Below are 22736 nucleotides of genomic sequence, written 5' to 3'. Positions count from 1 at the left end.
GTATTAGAGCCATGTTCTCTCTCCTAATACAGTGTGCTTAGGGAATGAATTAGGTAGAAACTGGTGGGCTTGTAACCTGCCGAACATATTGAAATTAGAGGGATCAAGAGATTTGTACAAGTGTGAAATTGTATAATAGAGGATGACTTAAATGAATTAATTTATACTAACTGTGTCAATAAGATGCATCTAATTTTCAGTAGCTCATCACAAAAAAATTCCATGATTAAGCATGCTTGACTTGGAGCAATTTAGGGATGAGTGACTTTTTGGCACTACAAGAAAAATTAAGATTATCTACTTATTTCTATTTAAAATTAATATTATGATACAATTTAAATTATTTATTATAAATTTAAAAGTTTAAATAATAATTTATATATTTTAAAATAATAAGGGTTATAATAATACCGGTGTAACTTTTACTAAGTATTACACCACTCAATAATTTTATATTAAATGTGAATTTTGTAAATTCAACCGTTAGATATAAAATATTATTTTTATAACCCTTCTCTTTTAAAATATTATTTTTAAAAATTAAATTTTAACATTTTAAATAAATTATTTATTAACTTAATATATTTATTCATCTTAAATCTAAGATATAAAATTCAAAAAATGTATTTATTCTTGTTTTATTTTCTAATTTTTCGTAAATAACATTACGTACGAAAAATTTTCCGTCTATAACCCACTAAAGTTGTTATCTACGGATTTTTTCGTAGATAATGTTATCTACGAAAAATTTTTCGTAGATAATGTTATCTACAGAAAATTTTTCGTAGATATCCCACGAAAGTTGTTATCTACGTATATTTTTCCGTAGATAACCCATAAAAGTTGTTATCTACGGAAATTTTTTCGTAGATAACCCACGAAAGTTGTTATCTACGGATTTTATCCACAGATAACTAAACATTATCTACAGAAAAAATTTCGTAGGTAATATTTCGTAGATAATTAAAAATTATCTACAAAAAAAAATTCTACAGGTAATATTTTGTAGATAACTAAACATTATCTATAGAAAAAATTATGTAGATAATAACAATTTTTCTTGTAGTGTGGAAAATCTCCTAGAAAGTGTGCGAGTGAGGACAAAACATGTTGAAATTCTTATATTGATTTGTGAGATCAGTTATTAATCCTAAAAATGGATAGACATCTCAAAAAAGGCTACGCATGGAGGGTTTTGACTGGTGAGGGTTTTTGACTGGTGAAGGATTCTCACTAACGAGGTGTTGTGTGAAATGTTACCATGTGAAGCGTCATGAAGGGAATAGAGCCATGTTCTCTCTCTTAATACAGTGTGGTTAGGGAATGAATTAGGAATAGCTAGTGAGCTTGTAACTACTCGAACACATCAAAATGAGAGGGATCCAGAGATTTGTACAAGTGGTAAATTGTATAGTTATGGATGACTTAAATGAATTAATTTGTACTAACTATATCAACAAGATGAATTTATTTTTTAATAGCTCATCACAAAATAACTCCACAGTTAAGTGTGCTTATGATAGAAGGAAATAGGAGAGGTGAAGGTTGAACTCCTCCTAAACTCCTCCTAGGCACGGATCTTCTTCAAAGGAGATAACACCGAATGGAATGGCTCTTGAATGGAGGAGGAACAGGGATGGAATTAGGTCTAGCCTTGGATGGAAGCATCCAAGCTCAAGCAGCAATGGAGAGCTCACTTCAAAGAGAAGGAATAAGGTGAAATTCCTAGGGTTTTGAGGTGAACTCTTAGAGACTTTGAAGAGAGAAACTCGGCACTATGGCTCACAAATTTCATATATGATTCAAAGTGAATACAATAGGTGAAAGAATAGCTTAAGTAGCAACCGATTTTGCACATTTTTGGGCGCCTAACTCAAAGGTGACATGTGGCGCCCAAAATTTGAATTCAAATTTGAAATTTGAATTCAAATTTTGGCTCCCATGTGTTACTCCGAGATTTTAGGTACCTAATGTGAATCTAGGTTTGATTTGAGAGTCATTTAGGGTTAATTTGAGTGTCACATGTTCAGCCACCAATGGTGCAAAACATATGACTCAAATGTAACTTAAATGGCTTCCAAATTAAACCTAGTTTAACCTAATTAGCCTACTTTAGTATTCCTTGTATTTTCCTATTCCAATGACCTAAATACATTGGTCCAACAATTACAATGGAAAGGAAAAATTACAAGAGTGAAAATGAGCCCAATATTGGGTAACAAAAGCCCAAAGGCCCATGAAGCCCAAAACTAGGCCCAACTAGCCTAAAACCTAAAATGCTACTCTATGTGGTCCAAAATACAAGACTAAAATATATTCAAACTATGCTAACAAAAAATATAATAAGAATTTTAATAACAAGATAGGCCCATGTTGAAACTTGGTTTGGGCCTTCCAAGCCCATAGGGCCCATTGGGCATTGACTGGCCCAATCTTCCATGTCTAGCCTACTCCTCTTGGATCTTTGAGTGTGTCACCTCTTGCATTCCCAAGTATGATTCCATCATCCCCTCCCTCTTGAAAAGGATTTGTCCTCAAATCTAGAGGATGCATGGAAGAAAAATTAGCACCTACATGTAAAACATGCAAGGAATAAGAAGTGACATGGTAAGAGAAAAAATCATGGATCCTAAGAGAAGTCCTTCTATCTAATCTAACAAAGAAAGATAAAATATCAAAATTAGACTCTCTAAAAATAGAAATAGGCTTCTCTTCTATGCATAACCTAGAAGTAAAACCTAAAAATGTAATAACACTATGACTAAGACAATGAAAAGAATGATTCTTGAAAACTATAACATCTTGCCTAAAGTACCCTAAATGGTATCTTAGGCTTTTCCTAAAGTACAAAGAAAACACTACTAAAAAACGTCCTAAGCAATTTTGGAGTTGATTGTTTGTTAGATACTTATGTTCATATAAACTATTTTTGTCTTGTAGGGAAGGAATCAAATTAAGTTTAATGAAATATGGACTTCCCTTAAGATCAAACATAGAATATAGAACACTACAATGGTTATCCAACAAACAATTTAACCCAAAAATTGAGTTCTTTAAATCTACAGAATTACTTTCTTCCTTGTGCACCTCCAAGGAAGTAGTATAAGGAGTAAAACTAGAAATAGTCCACTCCTTCTTCACTAGATCTTGAAGTTGAGAATTCTTTGCTTGAAATTTATTTTGTTCCTCATTCTCAACTTTAAGATTAGTGGCAGCATTAGGATAAGAGTCAAAACTTTTATGAATAACGAGAGTTCTTTTTAAGGCTTGTTTTGTAATAAAATAACTCTCCTTGGTCACAAATGTTTTAGTGGAGTCCCTTTTATACACACTCTTTCCTTCTTTCCTTTCTTTGTTTCTTTTTCTTTTCATTTGTTTTTCATCCTCAAACACTTGGGGTGGTGTTAAAGGATTAAAAACAATTTCCTTATTTTTATGAGTGAAGGATATTTTGTTAGTGAGGCCATCATGTATAGTTTGTTTATCAAATTGCCATGGCCTACCAAGCAAAATATGACAAGCTTCCATAGGGATCACATCACATAAAACTTTGTCTTTATAGTCCCCTATAGAAAACTTGACCTTCACTTGTTGATTTACCTCCAATTCCTCACCTTCATTAAGCCAATGAAGTTTATAAGGTTGAGGATGAGGAATGGTGGTAAGGGCTAACTTGTGAACCAACCTTGTGCTACAACAATTAGAACAAGAACCACTATCAACAATGAGAGAACAAGATCTTTTAGAAACTAGACATCTTGTGTGAAAGATGTTCTCTCTTTGTGATAGTGATGTGGGACAAGGTTGGCTTCCAAGAAGCCTTTTGATCATGAGAAGATCACCATCAACAGGATATAGCTTTTCAATTTGATGATCTTCCTTACTAGTCTCACTATCACTTGAAGTGGTAGAGCTAGATTCATCAAGACTACTATAAATGTCTTGTCCTCTCAAAATCATGACCTTTTTAGTTGGACATTGAGAAGCTATATGGCCTCTCCCAAGACATTTAAAGCATTTGATGTCACTAGTTTTACTACTTGAAGTGACAACATTTTTATTTTTATCTTTATCTTTTTCTATTTCTTTTTCTTGACCCTTACTAGAGTTTTTAGAAGAGTCATATTGACCCTCCCTCTTGTAGTCATTCTTGATATAAGAGTTAGCTTGAGTTTTTCCTTTTAAAGAATTTTTTTTTTAAAATTTTGTTGTTCCACCCTTATACAAAGTTGGACCAAATCATCAAGGTCCCTATAAGGGAGTAACTCAACTCTATCTCTTATATCAAAATTTAAACCACTCAAAAACCTAGCAATGGTCAATCTTTCCTCTTCCCTTATTCCAGCCCTCATGAGATACAACTCCATCTTTTGTCTATACTCTTCCACACTCATGTTCTTTTGTTGGAGTCTCTAGAGCTTATCCATAAGCTCCCTACTATAATAAGAAGGAATGTGTCTTCTTCTCATAGAACTCCTCAATTCATTCCAATAAGTGATTGGAGGGTCATTGGGAAGTCTTCTCTCTCTCTCCAAGGATGTCCACCAATACATAGCTTGTCCTTGGAAAGCTAAGGTGGCTAAGGGAACTTTTCTTTCCTCACCTACTTTATGACAAGTGAAGATTTGCTCCACTTTCATCTCCCAATCCAAGTAGGCATCCACATCCTCTTTACCATGAAAGTAAGGGAGATCAACCCTTGATTCCCTCACTTTGGGTTCCTTAATGACTTTTCTAGGTATGGGTTGGTAATAATCATCAATTTTCAAACTACCCATATCTTCTTGGCTAGAAGAGACATTGGAACCTTTGGTAGAACTCTTTGAAGAATTTTTGTGACTTTTGCTTTTATGGATTTTTTTAAAAAGTTTTTCTTCTCGTTGCTTAATCTTTTGTATCTCTTCTTCTAAAGCAATAAGTTGTACTTCTCTTTGAATCTTTTCTTTTTCTTTTTGAAGTACTTCTTCATGCTTCCAAAGTTTTAGTGCTTCAACCTCCTTGACAATTCTTTTAAAACTTTTAGGAGATTCAAAGTCACTACTACTTTGAGAGTTATGACTCATGATTAAGCAATAAGAATTTTATATGCTATGCAAAAGATATAAAATATTTTTGGACTTTTCTAGGAACAAAAATAGCATTTGGAAGTCTAAGTGTACAAATTGCACTATCAAGGGAGATGAGCTACTAAGAGCCACTTAATAACCAAGCCTTTTCAAGTGGAAATCACTAAACTCCTTTGTGGTATCTTTGATTCCCCAAAACTTTTCACAAAATTTTTTGTATGCTTTTCACAATTTGTTTGTTTTTGAAACTAAACTAAACGTGTGCAAATAAAACTACACAAGTCTAGACGAATTAGGGCAGAAAAGTAAACACAATTAAGGACAAGAAACTTAAAAGAAGCAAGAATAAGTAGCTAGTCGTATAACCCTAAGTGGAAGCTTGAAACATATGAAATTTCCAAGCCACTTCCACTAGTACTACACGTGAGAAGGCTATTAAGGAGTTAGATATACCTGACCAGCTTCTTAATACTCCCTCCAAGCTTTACAAATTGGTTTAAAAATACAAGAGAGATTGCAAAATTTAAACTAGCCTAGAAAGCAATAAATGGCGGCTTTGGTGACCAATTAGTGACGGATTTGATGTTCAAATTTTCTAACACTTATTCAAGTGTTTAATCCGCCACTAATCCTTCAAATATGATGCTCCTGAACCTGCAAAAGAAACACAACAAAAGAGATTAATGGTGGTTGCCTCACAAGGTGAAAGGAATGGTCACTCAAGTGAAGGAAGTTTAGGAAAAGCTAGGTCACTAAATTAGGTCAAAATTTTGTAGTCTTAGTGTCCAAACTTTTCCTACTCTTTGTTGAGCAATGCTTGATCCTTAAGCAAGGATTTGAGGCCACTTCCAGCACATGGAATTTAAGGAAAGAAAACAAGACAAGCAACAAAAGCACAATTTGAAAAGCTTATACCAAAGTAAAGAGTAATATGTATAAGACAAGACTCAAAGAGGTTCAACAAGTAAAACTGAAAATTAAGACTCCAAATAAAGCTAGCACACAGTTAGGAAGGTTCCTAGATAGGTACTAGAATAGATGAACAAAACAAAAAAAAATTGAAAGCAATTGGATAAGTATAGAACAAATAGTAGTCAAAACAATAACAAGGAATCAAGTGAATTTTTATCAATGAACACCTCTCGGCTTTTTCACTTTAAAATGTTTTCTCTATTTTTTTTTTAATTCTTTCTTTTTCTATATTCAAATTGAGATTCCAGAGAAGGTATTTGCCTTTTGTTTCAATTTTTTTTATGATTCCAAGCTATAGAAACCGTGACTACAAAATTAGGTCAAAATTCAAGTGAAAACAAGGAAACTAGTGCACTAGTTTTTAGGTTTTGTTTTGGATTCTTTTGTACACTTTTCTTTGATCTTTTGAAAGACTTTAGGCTCTGTATTTCACTCTGTTTTCCAGCCTTAATACTCTTTTTTTTTAGAATTTGAATCCTCAAGAAATAGTGCACTAGAAGTAGGTTAAGCACTTGAAAATTCAATTAACACAAATTTTCTTAAGATTTTTCAATGGAAAGTGATTTGAAAACTTAAGTACATAAAAGAAACCTAACTCTAAAGAAATTTTCTAGAACTAATAGCAAATTATGAACACAATAAGGTAAAATAAAAAGGACATATAGGTAGGCAACAATGAATACAATCCGAGACCAAAATATGAGACAAAATTCAACATAAAACTAGGTTAAACATACTATTCAAGGAATTTGTAACATGTAAGGACTAAACACAAACTTCTAAGACAAAACATAGATTTAAAACCAAAATCTAATGCAATGCATGGAGTCCAATCACGGACACGTACAAGGAATGGAGAGACTCAAATAAAAGCAAAAATAAGCACAAGCAAATAAGTCCTAAACATTGATTGTGGAAGAAAATAAAAAACAATCAATAATGGATCTATGAACACAAGAACATCAAAAAATATAGATCCGAAAATGAAACTCAATTAAGACACAAAAAAAAACAAGAACACAAGAAGAAACGGACACAAAAGTTGAGACAACTTATCTCCTTGAAGACCTTGCTCTTGATACCAAAAATGATAGAAGGAAATAGGAGAGGTGAAGGTTGAACTCCTCCTAAACTCCTCCTAGGCACGGATCTTCTTCAAAGGAGATAACACCGAATGGAATGGCTCTTGAATGGAGGAGGAACACGGATGGAATTAGGTCTAGCCTTGGATGGAAGCATCCAAGCTCAAGCATCAATGGAGAGCTCACTTCAAAGAGAAGGAATAAGGTGAAATTCCTAGGGTTTTGAGGTGAACTCTTAGAGACTTTGAAGAGAGAAACTCGGCACTATGGCTCACAAATTTCATATATGATTCAAAGTGAATACAATAGGTGAAAGAATAGCTTAAGTAGCAACCGGTTTTGCACATTTTTGGGCGCCTAACTCAAAGGTGACATGTGGCGCCCAAAATTTGAATTCAAATTTTGGCTCCCATGTGTTACTCCGAAATTTTAGGTTCCTAATGTGCATCTAGGTCTTATTTGAGAGTCATTTAGGGTTAATTTGAGTGTCACATGTTCAGCCACCAATGGTGCAAAACATGTGACTCAAATGTAACTTAAATGGCTTCCAAATTAAACCTAGTTTAACCTAATTAGCCTACTTTAGTATTCCTTGTATTTTCCTATTCTAATGACCTAAATACATTGGTCCAACAATTAAAATGGAAATGAAAAATTACAAGAATGAAAATGAGCCCAATATTGGATACCAAAAGCCCAAAGGCCCATGAAGCCCAAAACTAGGCCCAACTAGCCTAAAACCTAAAATGCTACTCTATATGGTCCAAAATACAAGACCAAAATATATTCAAACTATGCTAACAAAAAATATAATAAGAATGTTAATAACAAGATAGGCCCATGTTGAAACTTGGTTTGGGCCTTCCAAGCCCATAGGGCCCATTGGGCCTTGACTGGCCCAATCTTCCATGTCTAGCCCACTCCTCTTGGATCTTTGAGTGTGTCACCTCTTGCATTCCCAAGTATGATTCCATTAGCTTAGCTTGAAGCAATTTAGGGATGGGTGACCTTTTGGAAATTTTCTTAGAAAGCATGGAGTAAGGACAAAACACGCTAAAAAATCTTATGTTAGTTTGTGAGTCACAAAACATCTTTGAACAACTTTTTAACAATAAAATTAGTTTCAATGTCAAATGACTTTAATTTTTTTTAATAAAACATTAAAGATATCCTTTAATTGTAGTTCCTCTCAAATTTGTACAATCTCACGAATTTTGTCTCTAATATTTTCTTTTTTACTTTTCTTTGAATTTTGTCTTATATTTTTTAATTTTTATGTTTATTTTATTAGTTGAACATTCATTTCATTAGTTGATGTGATAATGTTAATTGCTAACATCACATAAATGTTAACGTTGTATTACAAGTGACACTGACATAGATTAATGATGTAACATTGACATGATGATATGTAATAAGAGAACAAAATGTGTAATAATTTTAAAGTAGGAAGGTTTAATATGTAAAAAAAAATAAAAATAAAAATTGAAAGTATGGGAGAGAAATGTGCAACTTTTCTTTTTAAAATATAGAGACAAAATGTGTAATATTTTAAAAGCATGGGAGTAAAATGAAAGGAAATAAACTTAATGTGTATTGTACATATGAAATATACAAAAGGTGATTACTTTCTTTTACTACAAGGTTTCAAAGAAAAACATTTTTTTTTTCTTGTGACACATTTTCTATTACAAAAGTTATAGATTCTCTTGGTGAATCATGAGATAATAAATTTTTTTAAGAATAATTATATCTTCTTTATTTAATAAAATTTGATGAACTTTTAGAGAATAAGATGTAGTCTTAATGATAAGAATATACAATTTTTTAATTATTATACGTCTTATATGTTTTTACAAGGAAATTGGTTTAAACCAAAATTGAGAAAAGAGAGAGAGAGAGAGAGACAGAGAGAGAGAGAGAGAGAGAGAGAGAAGAGAGAGAGAGAGAGAGAGAGAGAGAGAGAGAGAGAGAGAGAAACTTTTAAGAACACAATTCAGCTTTTTCCCCCTTGTGTTTTACACGCAAGACATAGGCTAATACTTCATTTGATATATATAAGAATATAATTACTGATGGAGGAAGCCCATGGGCCAAGGGCCCAACTACTAGGGCTATGGCAAGGAGGATACATGAGGAGTGGGCCCAAGCCCAAAGAAAGCCCATCTCTTTGTTTAGTTGGGCTTTGACTCAAGCCTAAGTAGATTAGGGTTAGTATAGGATTGGGCTTGAGTGCCTTGTATTTCTTTTTTGGGCCTTGTATTTCCGGCCATTAGAATAGGAATTTCATTTCATGGCCATTTAGATTTAGGGTTAATTTAGGTTAACATGTACACTTTCATTTGAATGTCATTAGTATGTCATTTGAAGGTGCATTTTGGCCATGTGCACACATGCACATGGTGTGACCGAAATGCAACTCAAATGGATACTAAATCACATCCAAATGAGTGCACATGGAGGGGGTGGCCGGTTGGCACCAAAATTTGAATTTTAGAATTCAAATTTTGGTGCCTAGAGTTAAGTAAACCATACCATGGTTCTACTTAACTCTAGGTAAACCCAACTTAAACCCTTAACCTAATTTCTCCTATAAATCTTCCTATGGCCGAGTATTGTAAACAATTTGGATATATTTGATGAGTTTTCTCTCTTTGAACTCACCTCCTCCGAAGTCATTACTCCTAGAATCTACCCTACTTGAGAGTTTCTCTTTGTAGAGCTAGGACCCCTCACTCTTCTTCGGACTTAGTTTTATGCAAGCCTAGGTCACATTGAAGCTTCATTGGAGTCTTGTGCCTTGAAGTTCTTCCAAGGATTTTTGAGAAGCTTGAAGGTTCATGAGAATTCCAAGTGGAATCTCATCAAGTGGTATCAAGAGCATCCGGTTCTTCAAGAGATAAGTCTTTGTCCTTGTCATTTGAAGTCTGATCCGTGGCTATCTCTTATTTTGTTCATCTTGTGTTCATCTTTGTTTTGAGTTTTTTTTTGTCACCGAGAGTTTCATATTTCCTAGATCTAATTTTTGTCTCATTGATGGATCTAGTTTCATATGCTTGAATGATTCATTTATGCTTTTGTGATAATATGCTTCCATGAATCATGCTCCATTCTTGTGCCTATTTGGAAATTTTCTGTCTATGAACTTTTTGCTTTCTTTGAGTCATACTTGAAATTTTATTCGGTCATTATATGCTTGAGTCATTTTGTTTTATTTTTGAATCCATGTCTAGTAGGTTTGTGTAGTTCTTTTATGTTCATCCTTCCTAGCTATGCTTGTTGATCCATTTTGAACTTTTTGATTTGAATCTTGAAATCATTTTCTGGATTTGGCCGAGATCCATAGATGTTGGTATATGCTCATAATTTTGTTTTAATTTGAGTTCATGAACTACTATTAGATCATTAGTAGTTTTCTTAGAAAATATTAGGTTTCCTATGCTAGAAAATGTCTTAAAAAAAATTTCTAATCCGTGAGTCTTTTGATCTTGTTTGATTGGAAGTGTGCTAAAAATTGTGTTTGTAGCTCATTTTGAATTTGAAATTGGAGCCTAAATTTCGTGCATGTGCTATTCAAATTAGCAAGCATAAAAAGCATGTTACATGTTCATTGAATTTTAACCTAATTTTCTTGTCATTTGGCATCTAAACTTGAAACCGATTTTTAGTGCTTATTAAGTGTGACCGAGACCTATATGCTACATAACCTTTGAAAGAAAAAGGCAACTCCTAAGATTAAAAAAAAAAATAGAAGAAAGATCAAAATAAAATTCAAAAACAAATTGATTAAAAAAAAAGTGCTAAATCTAATTGGAAAAAAAGCAAAAGCCAATTAAGGAGTTTGGTTTACAAATTTTCTTCTCGGTTTGCATTTGTCCTTGTTACATAATATTTTTCAGCTTACATATTTTGAGTGCTTTGGTTTTGTGAATCCATTTTAGAACCTTTCTTAGGTCAACTCTTTCTTGTCCTAGCCATTTTACTACTTTGTATCACCTATCTTGTCTACTTCTACTCTACTCTTGTCTCTTTAATTTTTCAATTGTCTTTGTTGTTCATTATCATTGTTGGACTCAAGTGTGACCTATGGTTTGACCTAGTTTATCTCCCTAGAAGCTAGTTCTACAAGGGTCATCAAAAGAGACTTAAGAAAAGGAGGAGGAAAGGATATTGGTGACTTCGGATTTGGCTACTCAAAACATACACCATAAACACTCTTGGCTGGAAAAATTGTTGGTTGCTGGACTGGATCAGCCATGAAGACCTTTGGAGATTCAATTTGATTTTGTAATTGAATTAAAAAAAAAATATAAGCATTAGTGACGGATTTAGAGACCAATTTTTCCTTACTAACTTGAAAATTTTGTTGCAAATCTGGTCACTAATCCTTCACTAATTCTTGGTGGCTGTTTTTCTATTTTCTTTTAAGCCACTCGTTGCTTTGCTGTTTAGTGTTGTAAATACCTTGTAATTGGCCATTTAAAGGAGTGTCTTGGGAGTGTCTTTGGTACACAACCATCTCTCCTTAGGTGTTCATTTTCGTTAGTACTTGGTGAGAGTGGTCATTGATTGATCTTTGGTATCTCTCAAGCTCTCACCCTAGGACACGTTTAGGTAGCTTATTTCTTGCTTAATAATTGTTTTATTTGCTTTCAATTCGTCTAGCATATCATAGATCACCAAACATCAAAAATAATTTTCATTGAAAAGAATTTGGTAGAGATTAACTACAAAGGGGATTAGTAATTTTTACTTGAAGAGGCTTGGTTTTTAAGTGGCTCTTAGTAGCTCACCTCCCTCCAAAGTTCAATTTGTATACTTAATCCTCCTAGTACTTAATCTTAACCTTGCATAAAAATTGCTTTTCAAACTTCTTTCATCAAAAAGAACCTTTCTCCTATAATGGAAGAATTTTCTACTCCACAAAGTGATAGTAATTCAAGTGATTACAATGACATGTCAAAAGTAACACATGAATTAAGATCACTTAAACTTTGGAAAGAGCAAGAGTCCAAACAAAGACTCAAAGAAAAACTTGAAAGGGAGACTCAACTTGCTCTTTTAGAGGAGGAGATTCGTATATTAAAGGAGAAAGAAGAAAAATTACACCACAAGCACCGTAGTAGACATAGCTCCCAAAATAGTTCAATCCTAGGGGAGTCAATGCATGATGATAGCCTAGCTTTAGGAGATCATTATCAACAACCTCCTAGAAGAGTTCATAGGACCCCCAAGCCAAGGGAATCTAGGGTAGATCTACCTTATTTTCATGGAAAGGATGATGTGGAGGGGTACCTAGATTGGGAGATGAAGGTGGAACAAATCTTCACTTGCCATCAAGTGAGTGAAGAAAGGAAAGTCTCCCTAGCCACTCTAAGCTTTCAAGGTCATGCCATGTATTGGTGGACTTCTCTTGTGAGAGATAGGCGTCTCCATAATGACCCTCCAATTCAATATTGGAATGAATTAAGGAGTGCCTTGAGGAGGAGGCATATTCCCTCTCATTACACTAGGGAGCTTATCAACAAGCTCCAAAGACTCCGTCAAAAAAATATGACTGTGGAAGAGTATAGACAAACGATGGAGTTATATTTGATGAGGGCTAGTATTAGGGAGGAAGAAAACATTACCATTGCTAGATTTTTAAGTGGGTTAACTTTTGAGATAAGAGATAAGGTTGAGCTTCTTCCTTATAGAGATTTAAATGATTTGGTTTAACTTTGTATCAAGGTTGAACAACAAAATTTGCGAAAAGGTTTCAAAACAAGCTCATACTCATCTTTTTATTCCAAGGTTGACTACAAGAGGGAGGGAAAGAAAAATGATTTTGAAAAGAAAAATACTTTTCCCTCTAAAAATCTAGACAAGGGTAAAGAAAAAGAAAAAGACAAAAAAATAAACACCTCACACACTAGCACCAAGTCTAGTGATATAAAATGCTTTAAGTGTCTTGGGAGAGGCCACATTGCTTCTCAATGCCCTAACAAAAAAGTGATGATACTAAGGGGCCAAGACATTTATAGTAGCCATGATGAAGCTACTACTTCTTCATCTTCAAGTGAAGATGAAGAAGAAGCAAGTGAGGGAGAGTCATGTGAGGTCACTTATCCTTACAATGCGGAGCTTCTTATGATGAGAAGGGTCCTCAACAACCACCCTAGTGAGTGTAACGACCCACCTTAGGTCATCACATAAATCATCAATCATAATAAATAATATATAATAAAGAAAATATTAGAGCAAAAGCCAGCTACGCTAGAGTGTAAAAATTGTTTTCATAATAGCAAACATAAATATATTAGTCATTCTCAGTAAAATTATACAGTCATCCAAAAATATATTAACATTAACCATCAACAGAAACACCCTAGGTGCTGGTCAAGCTCTAAGCCTAGCCACTTCTCAAAGCAGCTACCCAGAAGACTCCTTGCTATCCCATGGCCTCACACCTAATCTGCTCCCCCACATAGTGAGATCATCACAGTTCCACCACATGGAAACATAAGGGTTAGCACGTATAAAACCAACCATAGTATAAATATCATTTAACAATTATTTATTCAAGCCAACATGTATTTCCAAGATAGATATAAACCAATATAATGTATACACCTCCATGCCAATGCATACATATTAATTAAAGAAATCCATAACCATAGTATACAATTCATACCATATATATATATACATAATCCACATCCAAAGCAAAGTCACACCACCGTATAATCCATGATGTAACCAACACATCCAAACCAAATGTTGGCCTCAACACCTATCCAAACCAAGTGTTGATACGGTGAAACATGTCAGCAACCCATGTCTCACGCCTAACCTCTCATGGAAAGTATACAGTTGGATTACGTCGTCACGTAACCCTGGTGGGGTCACCTCATCCATCGGTATGAGTCGACCCAGACCCATACCGGTAGCAAATAGATACTTAGAAGAGTACTTCAGAATCCACCTAACATCTGAAGCGGTTTACTATATAATCCTTGGAAAAATTCCAAATTGGAAATCCTCACAATGGGATTCCGAAATTCCATATTTTCTCCAAAGATTATATCCCTGATCTCACCAAGAGATCTCCCATCCATAACCTTACTCCTCTCAGTCCTATTTACTTTTCCAAACCACATACACATAACATACTTCATAATTATATATATAAATATAATCATAACCATGCCAAATTAAATATCCAAAATAACCACCAACTTGAATAAATAACAACCATCAACTTAAATAAATAACAACCTTCATACAAACAAAATAGCATATTAAAAGTTATACTACTCCTATCATGCTCATGTATACTAGATTAAGTCTTATAAGTACTACCCATACTAGATTAATTTTATAAATGCCACCCTTACTTGGATAATCCTGAACTGAAACTCGGGCAGAAACTGAGACTATAGCACAGCTGCCTCCCCAAGGCTCCTTCCGTCTAAAATAGGGGCCGGAGCTAAAACTAGGACAGAACCTCCTCCTCTAGATTTCCCTTGGTCTTCAAAGAGAAGAAGAGGGAAAGAAGAGAGTATAAGAGAAGAGAGAATGAGAATTGAGGGATGAGAAGTATTTCTTGGGATGGTTTGCAATGGAGAAGTGAAGGCCTATTTATAGCCTCCAAAACACATTAAAAAAATGTAAAATAATGGAGAAAAGATAGACAAAACTAAGTGGAATGAATTAGTGGAATGAATTATAGAAGTTGGTGGGATGAATTAATGGAGTTGGTATGAATTAATGGAGTTGGTGCCATGTTCTTTTCCTCACCGACTTTGGCTACTGATTTGGACCTTATAGACAGCCGAATCTGAAAATATTTCCTTCATGAAAGTTGTAGGATTTTCTCTTATCTTTCCATAGCCACCAAGTTTGTATCATTTGAACAACCACCGACCAAGTTATACCCCAAAAACCGAGGCTTGCCAATCAGCCCAGCGAGAAACAATTGTATCAATAAAAGTCCAATTTTGGCCTCCTAAACGACCGATTTTGCAAATGGCTATTTCTGCAAAAGTTGTGCGTTTTTCTCTTAGATTTCCATTGACACCAACTTTGCATCATTTGGACCATCACAGCCCAAGTTATACCTCGGACACCGAGACTAGTCAGTCAGCCCAGCGAGAAATGATTCTTAAAAAAATTTCACAACTATCTAATTAGATCTAACAACACACATATCTTTCTAAGCATAAATGGAGTGTGAATTATCTATAATTGAAGTAAAATATAACCACCAAATTATGACCAAATACCACATAGTAATAATGACAATAATAATAATAATAGTAATAATCATGTTGAAAACTGAGATGTTACAATTCTCCCCAACAACAAAAATTTTCGTCCTCGAAAATTCACTTACTTGAAAAGAGATTTGATCCTTCATCTTATCTTCCAACTCCCAACTGGCTTCATTAGTAACCTCATCCCAAATAATCTTTACCAAATTGATAGATTTTCTCCGCAAATGTTTAACTTTCTTATCTATCATTGAGACTGGCTGTTTCTCAAAAGTTAAATTCTCCTTAACTTGTACTGCCTCTGATTCCAAAACATGACTCGGATCGTGAATATACTTTCTCAGTTGTGAAACATGAAACACATCATGCAAATTATATAGGAATGGAGGTAATGCAATCTGATATGCCACTGCTCCAATCCTCTTGAGAATTTGATACGGTCCCAATAAACTTAGGATTCAACTTCTTAGTTTTAATAGCTCTTCCCACACCTGTGGTAGGAGTCACCCTTAAAAATACATGTTCTCCCTCTTTAAACCAACACAAAGTTGTTCTACATTTCCTCACATATAGAGTCTCAAATGGTGCCATTCCTATACATGCGTGAAAATTATTATTATAAGTGAACTCGACCAAAGGTAACATTTCTTCCCAACTCCCTAGATGATCCAAAATACAAGCCCTTAACAAATCCTCCAAAGATTGGATAGTTCTCTGAGACTGTCCATCAGTCTGTGGGTGATAAGCAGAACTGAGTCTCAACTTAGTCCCTAATGCCTGATGCAAACTCTGCCAAAATCGAGAAGTAAAACGAGGATCCTTATCAGAAATAATACTGGAGAGCACACCATGTAATCTAACAATCTCCTTAATATACAACTGAGTTAACTTTTCCAAGGACCACTTTATATTCACTGGAAGAAAATGAGCACACTTAGTTAATCTATCCATGATCACCCAAATAGAATCACAATTCTTAGCAGACTTTGGTAATCCAACAACAAAATCCATGGTTATACTATCCCATTTCCATTCAGGGATCTCCATTATTTGTAACAAACCTCCTGGTTTTTGATGTTCCACTTTAGCTTTCTGACACACAATGTAAGATGCAACATACTCAGCTATCTCCTTTTTCATTCCATTCCACCAAAACATTTTCTTCAAATCTTGATACATTTTTGTCATACCCGGATGTACACTCAACTTGCTTTTATGACCTCCCTCAAGTATCAACTTCTTCAACTCTCCATCTTGTGGAATACAAATTCTGCCTTTGTACCTTAAAACCCCATCCATATCTTGTTCAAGATTCTTCCTAAACCTCCTAGGAAAACCCACAACAAAGTTTATACACATTATCTCATTTCCAAATAGGAACATCTAAAGGCTACAAAAGTCCTAAAAGGCACCTAATGTTCTGTCTCAGATTTATACTATACTAAATATGAGTACACACCATCCTCTATTCCTCTCTACACTTAAGGCCACCATGCTTCCACTGCACGACTTTGATACACCTTAGTAGCTCCTCAATGGATACTAAGAGAACACTTGTGTCCTCCCTTTAAGATCATCTTCCTAAATTCAAGATTACTAGGCCATAGATCCTATTATTGAACCCCAAAACATCATCAATTTCCACTCGTAAAGGGCTATTTATACCCACCCCTACTAATCCTCTCCACTTGGTTCACTAAGAAAGAATTTAACTCCTAGGCTTCTCTAATCTCGTCCATTAATTCATTAGTTACTTTCAACATACTAAATTCAATGCTCCTAAGGGTGAGCTCACACATCACGCTTAAGTCTCTAAGTTCTTTAGTCAAATCCAACCCTTAAATCATCAAATGTGGTAGGCGAAAGATCATCCTACTCAAGGTATCTGCCAGAATAATATTTTCATTTCTACGACCCTCTCCAAAAATCATGTGCCTAAGCGTAAGTTTTACACAGAATCAATCTCCAAGTCTTACCACCTCATCTATACCGAAGGCAGCTCTTATCCACTACCTTGTCCTATATCCTCTTGTCTTGTTTTCAAAATGAATCAACTAATTATGCTTCTCCAATTTCCTTCAATAATTCACTTGTTACTTTAGTCATACCTAGTCTCATACTACTAAGGGTAACCTCATAAGCCAAACTTAAATCTTTAGACCAAACCAAAAGATCTATCTCTCTAACCATAAGGGAAGATATATCTAGAGGTCTTCTACTCAAAGTATCAACCACCATACTAGCTTTGCCCAAATGACAATTAAGATCAAAATCCTAGTCCTTAAAAATTCCAATTATCTCTTCTTGTCAATAGATATTTAAAATTCTTATGATCGCTAAATACCTCAAGCTTAGAATCATATACGTAGTGTCTCCAAATCTTAATTAAAATTGCTAACTCAAGGTCATGGGTAAGGTAATTCCTCTCATGAATTTTCAATTGTCTAGAATCATAAGCTACTTCCTTTCCTTCTTCCCGAATCTATCTTTAGAAGCATAACTATATACCACAAAAGTCTTACTAAAATCTTGTAGTATTAACACTAGCCAATTTTTCCTTAAGAGTTTGAAAACTACCTTCTCCTTTGTTATCCCATACAAAGGCAACTATTTCTTATTCAATCCAGTCAAAGGTAATAGTAAATGACCTAGAGAAGTAGGCGATAAAATGTTTGGGTAGTTAAAAAAATAAGCATAGGTCCAGAAATTCCTGATACAGGTTAACCTTTCAAACTACTATTGATTTCATGGGTAGGCAAAAGACAATTTTCTGAAACATCTTAGTAGCTATAGGAAAAGAAAGCAAAGCGATTCCTGTAGTAGAGGCGAGTGAGATGAGAGTAGCCTAAATCTCGAACTGCTATCTTAGAAATTTACTTAATAAATCTCCTATAACTTATCTTATAAAAATCTTAATTTTACTAATTGAATTAGGTATCTCTCACTTAAGCACAACTTCTACCTTAGGTAGCTCTATGTTAAACCTTCGCAAGAAATTACATGGCCTAAAACACGCACCTAATACAATCAGAGTCATACTTAGATAATCTAGCCTAAGTTTATCTTGGATATATCTTCACACTTAACTCTAATATGATGGTATCACATCCTAAGATCAAAACCTTTCATTAACACACAAATATCCACTAATTGATCCATAAGGTCACATACTTGCATATCAATTCATATTAGAATACTTCCTTCACATATACTATCCCTAAGCATATATGAATTGATCACCATGAACCAAGCATATCATTTTAATCAACCTTTCAATGACCAAACCTCAAAACATCACCAAATCTATTTTATCCTTGTTATGCCTAAAATCTCAAAAATATCATGACAGTATATATCTATAGAGTTATACTCATCCAAATGATCTCAAACCTATCTCAAATGAAAGCTAAATGAATAAGCTACATAAGATTTCAAAAAGATCACCTTCCTAACTACAAATTCAAAAATCACTTCAAGTATATTCAGCTCTTACAACTAAACTTCTGATCACCAAAATAGTCATAACTAAGGTTCTAGACCTCCATTTTATCTTATTCCAGTTCCATTGGAAAGATAGTATACAAAGCCACAATTCTCATGAAGACCACAAAATCAAATTCTATCAATATGATACTCATACTAGCACAACAAAATTTCAACAAAAAAATAATCCATATATCATACAGCATCATTTCACAAAATACCTTAACCATTCCAAACTCACTCCTTTTCACCTTAAACTCATATTCAAGCTTTTCATTACAATCCTAGACCAAAACAGCTCACAAAGGATTTAGAGAATAAAATTCACATACTACCTCAACCATAAAAGTTAACATGCAAGCACCAACACTCAAGGAACGTTCCAATCTCCCATCAAAACTTCAATTCTCAGATACAACCTCTTTGGTTTCAATCACTACTACTATAGATTCCTAAATTCCATTAATTGTAAACTCTTGCCAAATCAATGTCTCACCTAAATCTAAGGTGTCAATAATTTCTAGTTGATTATCAAGGCTTTATTCATACTATTGGTACCTAAGCTCACCATAAAGTATTCTATTATCCAATAGTAGCAGCAATTAGTTCCATAGCTCAAGCAATTTGCCGCCCATCCATGCTTGAAGAAGAATTAGAATGATTTCCCCTACCAGTCATCCTAAAAAGGTCAAAGAACTTTATGAGTTTACACGAAACTCATAAGAAATTCCTAATCAAGATTAAGAAACTCATGAGTTACTCATGAAGTTCCTTTCAAAATTCGTTTCCATACAACGGAAACATAACAAGACCATTCCCCACAAATCCTAAAGAGACTTGACCAGCTCTGATACCAAAACTGTAACGACCCACCTTAGGTCATCACATAAATCATCAATCATAATAAATAATATATAATAAAGAAAATATTAGAGCAAAAGCCAGCTACGCTAGAGTGTAAAAATTGTTTTCATAATAGCAAACATAAATATATTAGTCATTCTCAGTAAAATTATACAGTCATCCAAAAATATATTAACATTAACCATCAACAGAAACACCCTAGGTGCTGGTCAAGCTCTAAGCCTAGCCACTTCTCAAAGCAGCTACCCAGAAGACTCCTTGCTATCCCATGGCCTCACACCTAATCTGCTCCCCCACATAGTGAGATCATCACAGTTCCACCACATGGAAACATAAGGGTTAGCACGTATAAAACCAACCATAGTATAAATATCATTTAACAATTATTTATTCAAGCCAACATGTATTTCCAAGATAGATATAAACCAATATAATGTATACACCTCCATGCCAATGCATACATATTAATTAAAGAAATCCATAACCATAGTATACAATTCATACCATATATATATATACATAATCCACATCCAAAGCAAAGTCACACCACCGTATAATCCATGATGTAACCAACACATCCAAACCAAATGTTGGCCTCAACACCTATCCAAACCAAGTGTTGATACGGTGAAACATGTCAGCAACCCATGTCTCACGCCTAACCTCTCATGGAAAGTATACAGTTGGATTACGTCGTCACGTAACCCTGGTGGGGTCACCTCATCCATCGGTATGAGTCGACCCAGACCCATACCGGTAGCAAATAGATACTTAGAGGAGTACTTCAGAATCCACCTAACATCTGAAGCGGTTTACTATATAATCCTTGGAAAAATTCCAAATTGGAAATCCTCACAATGGGATTCCGAAATTCCATATTTTCTCCAAAGATTATATCCCTGATCTCACCAAGAGATCTCCCATCCATAACCTTACTCCTCTCAGTCCTATTTACTTTTCCAAACCACATACACATAACATACTTCATAATTATATATATAAATATAATCATAACCATGCCAAATTAAATATCCAAAACAACCACCAACTTGAATAAATAACAACCATCAACTTAAATAAATAACAACCTTCATACAAACAAAATAGCATATTAAAAGTTATACTACTCCTATCATGCTCATGTATACTAGATTAAGTCTTATAAGTACTACCCATACTAGATTAATTTTATAAATGCCACCCTTACTTGGATAATCCTGAACTGAAACTCGGGCAGAAACTGAGACTATAGCACAGCTGCCTCCCCAAGGCTCCTTCCGTCTAAAATAGGGGCCGGAGCTAAAACTAGGACAGAACCTCCTCCTCTAGATTTCCCTTGGTCTTCAAAGAGAAGAAGAGGGAAAGAAGAGAGTATAAGAGAAGAGAGAATGAGAATTGAGGGATGAGAAGTATTTCTTGGGATGGTTTGCAATGGAGAAGTGAAGGCCTATTTATAGCCTCCAAAACACATTAAAAAAATGTAAAATAATGGAGAAAAGATAGACAAAACTAAGTGGAATGAATTAGTGGAATGAATTATAGAAGTTGGTGGGATGAATTAATGGAGTTGGTATGAATTAATGGAGTTGGTGCCATGTTCTTTTCCTCACCGACTTTGGCTACTGATTTGGACCTTATAGACAGCCGAATCTGAAAATATTTCCTTCATGAAAGTTGTAGGATTTTCTCTTATCTTTCCATAGCCACCAAGTTTGTATCATTTGAACAACCACCGACCAAGTTATACCCCAAAAACCGAGGCTTGCCAATCAGCCCAGCGAGAAACAATTGTATCAATAAAAGTCCAATTTTGGCCTCCTAAACGACCGATTTTGCAAATGGCTATTTCTGCAAAAGTTGTGCGTTTTTCTCTTAGATTTCCATTGACACCAACTTTGCATCATTTGGACCATCACAGCCCAAGTTATACCTCGGACACCGAGACTAGTCAGTCAGCCCAGCGAGAAATGATTCTTAAAAAAATTTCACAACTATCTAATTAGATCTAACAACACACATATCTTTCTAAGCATAAATGGAGTGTGAATTATCTATAATTGAAGTAAAATATAACCACCAAATTATGACCAAATACCACATAGTAATAATGACAATAATAATAATAATAGTAATAATCATGTTGAAAACTGAGATGTTACAGTGAGACACAATCACAACGAGAGAACATCTTTCACACAAGATGTAATATTTCAAACAAGGCTTGTTCTCTCATAGTGGATAGTGGATCATGGTGCAATTGTTGTAGCACTAGGATGGTTGAAAAGTTGGGCTTGACTACCACACCCCATCCCAAACCTTATCAACTTCATTGGCTTAATGATGATGGGGATATGGTGGTCAACCAACAAGTGGAAGTAGAGTTTTCTATTGGGAACTATCAAGATAAAGTTACATGTGATGTAGTTCCCATGGAAGCTTGTCATATTTTATTGGGTAGGCCATGGCAATTTGATAAACAAACTCATCATGATGGCCTAACTAATAAAATAACTTTCACTCATAAGGGTAAGAAGTTTGTGCTTCATCCTCTTTCACCTTCACAAGTGAAGGAAGATCAAGTACAAATGAAGACCAAACGTGAGCAAGAAAAGGGAAAACAAAAAAAAATTGAAAAAAAAAACTCCTAAAAATTAGTGAAAAAGAGGATTCTAGATAGACTAATGTTCCCTCTCTAGAGATAGTTCAAGAAGAGATTTTTTATTCAAAACCTTTACACAAAACTTCTCTCTTTCTTGAACCATCTTCTCATATCCTCATGTGTAGAGGAACACTAACTTGCACTGCCACAAGTTATTTGGAAACTTATCTACCTCTTGAGGTGAAAAATCTTTTGAAAGAATTTGGTGATGTGTTCCCTAGTGAAGGCCCAGTGGGACTTCCACCTTTTAGGGGAATAGAACATCAAATAGATCTTGTGCCTGAGGCTAGTCTTCCAAATAGACCAACCTATAGGACCAACCCACAAGAGACTAAAGAGATAGAGAAGCAAGTACAAG

The sequence above is a fragment of the Cajanus cajan genome, chromosome 4 (assembly GCF_000230855.2).
Source record: "Cajanus cajan strain Asha chromosome 4, NIPB_CcT2T_4, whole genome shotgun sequence".
Lineage (NCBI taxonomy): Eukaryota > Viridiplantae > Streptophyta > Magnoliopsida > Fabales > Fabaceae > Cajanus > Cajanus cajan.
Note: the sequence above shows the minus strand (reverse complement) of the source record.